The sequence below is a fragment of the Acinonyx jubatus genome, chromosome A2, assembly GCF_027475565.1.
Source record: "Acinonyx jubatus isolate Ajub_Pintada_27869175 chromosome A2, VMU_Ajub_asm_v1.0, whole genome shotgun sequence".
NCBI lineage: Eukaryota > Metazoa > Chordata > Mammalia > Carnivora > Felidae > Acinonyx > Acinonyx jubatus.
The window spans coordinates 47,272,510-47,281,769 of record NC_069383.1 but is presented as its reverse complement, the minus strand read 5'-3'; the positions used below and the strand labels follow the sequence as shown (position 1 = coordinate 47,281,769).

Genomic DNA, 9,260 nt, shown 5'->3' with positions numbered 1-9,260 from the left:
CCTGGAGAAGCTTTCCCTGACCACCACCCCCCCCCCCCCAAGTCTGGATCAGGTGCCCCCTCTACGACCACACATGCTCTTGGTTCTGGATCGTAGCTGCCCATTACTTTCTTTGTGGACCGTGAACTCCGAGAGGGCAAAAGGCGATTTTGTTCTCCCTTTTGTCACCACAGCTTATGCCGCCTCCCGGAGCATAAGAAGGGTTCCAACTATCTTGCAGTACACTGATGAAGCAGTGGCGTGTTCCCAGAGTGGCGGTGCCTTAGGCCCCCTCTCTCCGCAGCTCTGACTCCGGACGCGGACCGGCAGTGGCGCACCCGTGTCGCTGGGACCCGCCCCCGGGCTCCGGAGCCGCCCCGCCCGCCCGGCCGCGTCCCCGCGAGCTGGGCGGAGGCGGCTGGGGCAGGAGCCCGCGGAGCAGGTGGGGCGACGGCCCCGCCTCCGCGTCCCGGCAGCACCAGAGCCGGCGGCGGCGAGGGAGCCGGGCGCACCGAGCGCAGCACCGAACGCAGCGTGGTCGCGGGGGCGGCGCCTGGAGCACGGCCTCTGCTGGACTGAGCCCCGAGCCAGGCGGCGGCGGCGGCGGCGGCGGCGGCGGCGGCGGGGACGTCGGCCGGGGCTCGACTCCTGTCCGGCCCCCGGCACGGCTAGCGGCAGGTGGCGGTCCGCGCGCGTGTGCAGGTCCGTGCCTGGAGGGAGAGGGGGGACGCGCTGTCACCGCGGCCGCTCGGGCCGGTCCCGGCGCGGACAGGGGTGCCGCGCGCTCGCCGGTGTCCGGGGATCCCCGCCCCCCACTCTGCCCGTCGCGCCGCGCCTCCGGGGCCGGGCCGTAAAGGGACCGCGGAGGGAACGAGGTCACCGCGGGGTTGCCTGGTGACTTTCCCCCGACCCGACTGTCCGGTGAGCGGCCCCTGGCGCCCAGGCCGCCTGGCTTGGTCCTCGCCCAGCTCTCCCTTGCTCTCTTCCCCGCTTCCCCCCCAGAACAAAAGGCTGGGGTCTCGCTGAGGAGGGGGCAGTCGCAGGAAGAGCTGACGCGGAGTAAAGAGCTAGGACATTGCAGGGCTGGAGGTGGCTTTGGGGGTACAGAAGCAGCCCCCAACGAGGAAGCCAGTCCGGAGATGTGAAATGACTTGTCCAGGGTCACACAGCTGGTGCTTAGTGACCCGGCTGGGGCCAGATAAGCGAGTCTCGGGACTCCCCTCCCAGCGTTCATCTCCAGGCTCCTGAGGTCGGTAGTCTGTGTTCTGGCGATTTAGATCTGGCCACACATGGGCTTTGGAGTCCTTTGAAGGAGTCAGAGAAGGTGGTAGAGCCTGTCCCCTCCCCACCCCCCCCAGAGAGGCGCGAGAGGAGCAGGGCTGCAGGAGAGGGCACTTGGGAAGGGGGTGTGAGGAACGAGCCCTGCCCCCGTGGGCAGGCGGGCACAGGCTCGCAGGAACAGTGCCTTCCGAGCGCCGCGTGCCAGCCGCGTGGGTGTGCCTGTGGCAGGAGCCCGAGCCGCGTGGGGACCGAGTGCACGCTGCTCCCTGGAAAGAAGTTCTGCTGGGAGAGGCCCGGGGGAGCTGTTCCCGGCTGGCCGGGCTGCCCAGATAGCATCCCTGACATTCAGGATGTTGTTGTGTTTTGTGAAGGCAGTATTCGGAAGTAAAGTTACTCTGTAGCAGGAAGTTGGACTGTCACTTTGCCTCCCCGAGAGAGCCTGGGGTCATTGGCTGCAAAATGAGGGCCTTGTTCTGCATGGACTGAGCGATTGAGAAAGTTCATTCCCCATCCCTTATTTGCAAAATCTTTTATCTCTTCAGGAGAAGGATTGGAAGTCTATTTCTTATGGTCAGCCACAGGATATCACTGGGACCCCGGCCTTCCCTGGGTTGGGTTGTTTGGGTTTGTTTGTGGTTTTTTTGGTAACTTCAGGTGAAGCTAATCATGGCAGTGCAGGAGCATCGCCCGTATTAGGAGCAGGGTTGCCTTTGGGCCTTGCAATGACCTGGACAGCACATGAAGGGGGCTTCTGGGGCGTTGGAAATGCTCTCTACCTTGCCTTAGTACTGATTCCACGGTGTAGACATATAGATGTTTATAAAGTCAGTCCCTTGAGATTTGTGCGCTTGGCTTGTGTATGGGTTACCTTGATAAAAAAAAAAAGTAAATAAAAATTTAATGCTAAAAATCCACTCACTGTGGTAGCACACAGATTAGTGCAGTTTTCCAGCCAGTGCATTTTAGAGACACATTTCAAAACCACAAAAACCGAATCAGAAAAGAAAAAAAAAAAAAAAGGACAGGGGAACGAACGAAAGTGTAGAAAAAACGGGGAATGAATTATACGCCGCAGAGACCTTCACCACATCACCCCGTATGAGTCAGTTCTTTAAGGGGGGGAGAGATTGTTATTCTGCCAATTTTACAGATGAGCAAATAAAGTCACACACATTTAAAACGCCTTAAATGCCTTACTCGGGAGAGCCAGGGTTAAGACCCTGGGTACACAGACTTCAAATTCTGTACGTATGATGAGAAACAGGCAACTTTTGGCCACCTGAAGCAGGAAAAAGAGACTGGAAGCCTGGCTTCCTGCCCTGCCCCCTTTTTGTTCCTTTCCAGGAGTCTCTGTTGTTTTCATATAATTGTGCGTGTGAGATTGTGTCACAGGCTGAAGTTAGCCAGCAGCAGAAGGGATGGAAGAAGCGTGTGTGTCTAAGAACATACAGTTTTAGAAACAGGAGAAAGCCAGCTGGCCTAGCCTGCCAACGCTCTTTTAGGGGATGTATTGTTCAGAAACCATAAAGAACAGGTTGCGATTTTGCAGTTACTCAAACACACACACACACACACACACACACACGCGCGCGCGCGCGCGCGCACACACAGACACACACACACACACTAAATAATATAATCTAGAAAAGTTATGAGAAACCAAAATGTAGTGAACTCTAGAGAACACATAGAGTTTTCACCAGGGAGGAACCGTCAACTTTCCCACATCCTAGAATCTATAAAGATATGTTGTTACCGCTTGAGTAAAAACAAAAACAGAAAAACCACACACTCTACAAGAATAACTCGGCAGATGAAGAAGAGTTGTTTTCTAGCCAACGTGTTATAAATAGACGTCAAATTTGGTGCAGAAATATTTGAAACCTGAAGGTACAGTAACATCATGTCCAGAGAGAAAACTTATCCTCATGTGTGGTCTTCTAGTGATTTGATATTTCTACCTATTAAAGAAGTAGAAACGTGTTTGTTTTACCAGCCAGTTTCATACTGAAGAGTTGGGAGGTTGGTCTTATTCTTGGAAGTACAAAGTTTTGGGTTAGAGCACATGGGTTATGTGGAGCAACCAAAGAGGTATCTCTAGGTGAATCTGCTTAGCCGAGTGCCATCAAGCATGATTATGCATCACAAAGTTATCTTTAGGAGAGTTTTGCCTTGTCACAGTAGTGTTCCTGCCATCTGGCTGCTGGAATATTTAGAAAGGAATCGTAATGTTTGACTGACTTTGCTGATAGTATGACAAAACAAACTTTGAGAGGGAACTATTAAATATGAGTTAGGATCGGTGAGAGAATGATTGGTGACTTCTCATGTAGTCACTGTGACAGAACTGAAGAGACGTACTGTTCCCTGCTGATGCCCAGCAGGTACAGCACGTATGTTTTCTTACTGGCTTCAGCCAATAACACACTTGAAACTCCCCTTTTGCAATTCTTAAAAATTTTTTTAATGTTTTTCTTTATTTTTGAAGGGGAGAGAGAGAGAGAGAGAGAGAGAGAGAGAGAGAGACAGAGCATGAGCAGGGGAGGAGCAGAGAGGGAGGGAGACACAGAATTCGAAGCAGGCTCCAGGCTCTAAGCTGTCAGCACAGAGCCCAATGCAGGGTTCGAACTCACGAACTGTGGGATCATGACCTGAGCCGAAGTCGGACGCCCAACCGACTGAGCCACCCAGGCGCCCCACCCCCCCCCTTTTGCAATTCTAGTTGGATCTTTCCTTAGACCTGTTCAAGTGGGAACCTGACCCAGTGTGCAGCAAGGGAATCGTGTAGTTAACTGCTGTGGTTAAGTGCCAATGAGATAAAGTGAAGCAGAGCAAACATGGGAAAAATGCCAGGCGGATGATATGTGGAGCAGGTACTGTGTGGAAGATTTTCAAGTGCACCTGGAAGGGACGTTCATCGTGTATGGGTGATGTATTCCAATGAGACACTGAATCTGAGATGGTGACATGCAGGAAAGAGTGCTTACGGAATGTAAGCTCCTAGGGAGTAGCTACGAGGAAGCGGCAGCCAGCCTCAGTTCTTGAGCTTATGAGGACATGTGTCCATAAGAGTGTGTGTGTGTGTGTGTGAGACAAAGCAGGATTCCTGGGGTGCTGTCCACTGTGCCTTGGGAGCTAAAAGCTAACAGGTGCTCCACACTTACTATGTGCCAGGCTAGGCTAAGATCTTTCTAAGTATGAAATCATCACAATAGCCTTATAAAGGAGCTGGTTCTTCTTACTTTCATTATCAGTTGTGACAGAGAGACCAAGGGCTAATCTGCTCTTAGAATAATCATGTCACACCCTGCTCTCAGCAGTCTGCTATCAGCCCATTCATAACCCCAAGACACCCTCTACCTCCCTGACTCTCCCTTTTTGCAACTGAGCTCCTGAAGGGCAGGTACTTGTCTGCTTCGTCTCTGTTCCCAGCACCTGCACCATCATGGCGTATGATGAGTACTGCATGAACAAGAAAGTGAATGGATGAAAACCCTTATGTTCTAAGATCATAAGCCAATTATTTTTGGATTATCTGTCCTTTTGACTTTTACTGTCTCATTCCCCTCAGTTGATATGGATCGTCAGGCATGACTTTATGGACAAGATGTATAATAGATATCTCCTGTAAAGCTGTAGGATGGTAGGGGTCCCTGGGTGGCTCAGTTGGTTAAGTGTCCGACTTTGGCTCCTGATCTCGCAGTTCACGGGTTCGAGCCCCAAGTTGGGCTCTGTGCTGACAGCTCAGAGCCTGGAGCTTGCTTCAGATTCTATGTCTCTCTCTCTCTGTCTCTCTCTCTGACCCTCTCCTGCTCATGCTTTGTCTCTCTTTCTGTCAAAAATAAGTAAAAGTTATTTTTTAAAAAGCTGAAGGATGGGAAACTCAGCCTACAAAATCAGAAGGCCTCTGCTTCTTTTAGAAATTCAATATTATTATTTATTTTTTATAGAAATTGTATAATTCAGAATACCTGGGTCTGAATCTTGTGTTCATCACTTGTTTGTTATATGATCTTGGACAAATAACTTTGCTATGCCTCGGTTTCCTCATCTGTCAAATGGGCCTGATAATAGTAGTTATTTCATATTTAGAGTACATAAGATAGGTTCAGTGCTTAGAATGGTACCTCATTCATAGCAGTGGTCAATAAATTAGCTATTGTTATTATCATCTGATGCTTTTATTTTTTTTTTAACTTTTTTTAACGTTTATTTATTTTTGAGACAGAGAGAGACAGAGCATGAACGGGGGAGGGTCAGAGAGAGGGAGACACAGAATCCAAAACAGGCTCCAGGCTCTGAGCTGTCAGCACAGAGCCCGACGCGGGGCTCGAACTCATGGATCGCGAGATCATGACCTGACCCGAAGTCGGCCGCTTAACCGACTGAGCCACCCAGGCGCCCCTCATCTGATGCTTTTAAAAGTTGTCTGCCTTAAATATTCCCCATTCCATAAACATTTGAGGAGCTTACAAAAATAGATAATAAACAGAAAATTAATAGAGAATGAAACCAGGGTAAAGAAAACACAGATTGGAAAGCAAGATAAAATCAGAGGTAACTTAGAGAATAAGCCTGTTTCATAAGATGCAGGTAGTTTCTAGAGATGAGTCTACTATGAAGTCTAGCATGGTTTCTGGAGAGAAGGTTACAAATTTGCCAGAGCTTCCCAGTGGCCAGAACACAGAGGAAAGAAAACACAAATAGTTACTTGATCCACAGTGACCATGAGATAAAAACAGATCAGTTGCACAGCTTTTCCTGGTCCCGAAACCTGGGATAACTTTCTCCTGGTGGGTCTTCAAAGCAGTCGTTGCTGCTGTAGGAATCTAAGTGTTCAACATAGTCCCTACTGTGAACACAATGGAAGTTTTGTGGTAGAAGGGCAATAATAAGCGTTTCCTAGAATGTTATTGACTATAGTTCTGGAGACCTAATCCCGGAGCACAGCCCAGTAAAAGCTCTTCTGTGAAGGACCAGCAAGCTGTGGTTTGGGGACATGCTATTTTCTTAGCTATGTTTACTGAGGGCCTAGGAGAGTAGAAAGATTCTTTCTTCCAAAGATTGTCATTCTTGGGAGAGTCAGGTGAACAACCCCATCTTTAAGAACATTCATTTTGACTAAAGCCATTTAAATATGCCAGATCAGTTGACTTCATCCAGAAGGGTGTTTCATGCACATATGCTCATTAATAGAGTATGTATTCATGAATTTTCTTAATGCGGATAGTACCATAATCTCTGTTTAGCTGCACATTTTATCACAGTGTTTGGAAAAAGAAAAATCCAGTGCTTTGTACTACCTCTTAAACCCCTTAATGCTATCAGTACTTCTTGGTAGTAAGAATAAATACTTTGGTTTTAAGTTTTTTTAGTAATCGAAATAATGGTCATGTCTTTTTAGTCTTACTATATGTTATATGCTAATATAATCTAATATGCCTAGCAGTAAATATATATATTAGTCCAAATATGACTTGTATCCATTAGGATTGCATTCAGTCGCCAAGCCGACCAAACAAAACAAAAACAACACACGCATAAGAATCTGACTTAAACAGATATATTTATTTGTCTTGTGGAAATAGACTCCCAGGAAAGGCAGTCCAGAGCTGATGGAAGAGCTCAGACAATGCTTTCAGAGAGTCTGTCTCTTTCCATCTTCCTGCTTCACCCTCCTTAGCCTATAGGACCTCATCTTACATCTGGCTGCTTCATGGTCACAAGATGGCTGCTGTGTCTCTGGGCTTACATCTGTAGTATAGTCATGAAGAAGAGGAAGGTGTAAATATCCGAAGAGTGAGAGCCCTTCTAGTGCGAAGGTGTTACCTCTTTATTCAGAAAGTGATGCCCTCCCCAGCTGCTCCCACCTACATCTCGTTGACCAGGATGATGTCACAAGGTTGCTCAAAATATAGGGAAGTCTGAGAAATCAAATATTTTTAGCTGAGTAAATGGCAACTCCTACCCCCGCCCCCCACACACAAATTAGGGGTTTCGCTATGAGGAAGAAGAGGGAATGGTTATTGAGTAGACAGCAGTACAGCCACCTGACTTGCTGCCTTTATTAGCCATGCCCTTGACTTAATTAGAAATTACAGAAGACAACTCAGTAGTTTAAAGTGTTATGCGTTTCCAGATCTTCATACAATTAGCACGCGAGAAAGAAGCATACCTAACTGCCTTATGTAAAGATTCCTGAATCGCTCTCACCCGTCCCGATTCTTTTCTAAGTTTTGGATCTAAATTTCCATGTGCTGAAAGCACTTCATATGATTCAAAGTAAACCCACTTCTCCCTGCCCATCTACCCCTGGTGCACCCATCCACACACTTTCTCCCATCTTCCTTATTTAACCCTAGATTTTCTTGGCAAGGAGTACTGGGGTTATCCTGGGCTGATTCTTCTCCCCCATCTGAACATGCAAGCTAATATCCTCCTTGCCTGGATCCCATGATGCTAATTCAGGTAATGTCCATCCTCGCTCGTATGGATCCCCAAATTTTTCCACCTGTTCGCTGCTTCTCCCTATAATTCATGTTCCTCACGTGGCCCCAGGGTGCTGTCTTTGAAACACAAAGTATTTTAACATCTTTCCTGTCTTTAAAAGCCTACAAAATGAAGTTCAAATTCCTTGACAACCTGGCTCTGTGAGCTCTATGCTGGCTGTGACTGGTTTCCACACACGCCATACGTGTGCGCGTGGCAAAGCTTTGCTCATACCCTTCTCACTCCCTTCCACCATGCAAGGCCTGCCTCAGGGTTTTCTTATGCTTTTTACTTGTCGTTACCCATGGGAGCAGTTAATTCAAAGCACTTTATATTTCTATTAATATTTTTTTTTACCCTGGGGGCGCCTGGGTGGCTCAGTCGGTTGAGCGGCCGACTTCGGTTCGGGTCATGATCTCGCGGTCCGTGAGTTCGAGCGCCGCGTCGGGCTCTGGGCTGACCGCTCAAAGTCTGGAGTCTGTTTCAGATTCTGTGTCTCCCTCTCTCTCTGACCCTCCCCCGTTCATGCTCTGTCTCAAGGATAAATAAATGTTAAAAAAAATTTTTTTTTAATATTTTTTTACCCTGGATTCTGTTTTCCCTGATATTAATCATGCTGCACCAGTTTTTTCAATAACAGCCCTATTGGATTGTAATTCACATACCATAAAATTCACGCTTCTCAGATGTGCAATTCAGTGGTTTTTGGAGTATTCAGAGTCACACAACCATCACTGTCATCTAATCTCAGAACATCTTCATCACCCCAAAAAAGAGACCCATTAGCAGTCACTCCTCATATTCCATCTCCTCAGCCCTGACAACACCCATCTACTTTTTACTTCTATGGATTTACCTATTCTGGATATTTCAAACAAGCGGGACCGTACGGTCTGTGGCCTTTTGCGACTGGCTTCTTTCACTCCGTGTAATGATTTCTGGGCTCATCCAAGCCAACGCATGGCTCAGTCTTTCATTCATTTTTATTGCCGAATAAGATTTCATCCCCTGGCCATTTTGTTTATCCACTCGTGGGGCGATGGACATTCGCGTTGTTTCTACATTTCGGTTCCGATGAACCACATCATTAGAAATATTCACGTATAGGTCTTTGTGTGGGCATAAGTGTTCATTTCTCTTGGGTAGATAGCCTGGGAGTAGAGTTGGTGGGTCTTATGATAACTGTTGGACATCACAAGAAACTTTCAAACTTTTCTGTGCCATTTTACATTCCCCGCCCCAGCAACGCACAGCGTAGCTCTGCCTACGGTAGGAGGAAGTCTCTGCAGAGAACCTGGCACCCGAGCATGTTTTAGAGAATCAGTAGTCATTTTCCAGGTGGGAGAGGCTGTCATATGCAGCCTGACTAGCATGGGCAAAGACATAGAGGTATAAAGAAAAGGTACATAAGAAAACGTCCCGGGTGTGGTGTGGGTAAAGTATAGGATGCGTAGACAAGAGTGGAGGATGAGATCTAGAACTTGCCTCCGTATTAAGGAGCTGTGAAAGGT

At 47.9% G+C, this 9,260-nt stretch overlaps 1 protein-coding gene across 2 annotated transcripts in view; it reads left to right on the top strand.

Moving 5' to 3' along the window:
- The first annotated feature begins 378 nt into the window (after nt 1-378).
- The window catches only part of WIPF3 (WAS/WASL interacting protein family member 3), an 81,224-nt gene continuing 72,342 nt past the window's right edge, over nt 379-9,260 (top strand). The window contains exon 1 of one of the 2 annotated variants that reach the window (XM_053218268.1): nt 379-681. The gene's annotated coding sequence lies outside the window, so the exon portion shown is untranslated. The remainder of the gene's footprint in view (nt 682-9,260) is intronic. The other variant, XM_053218269.1, reaches the window with a different exon arrangement.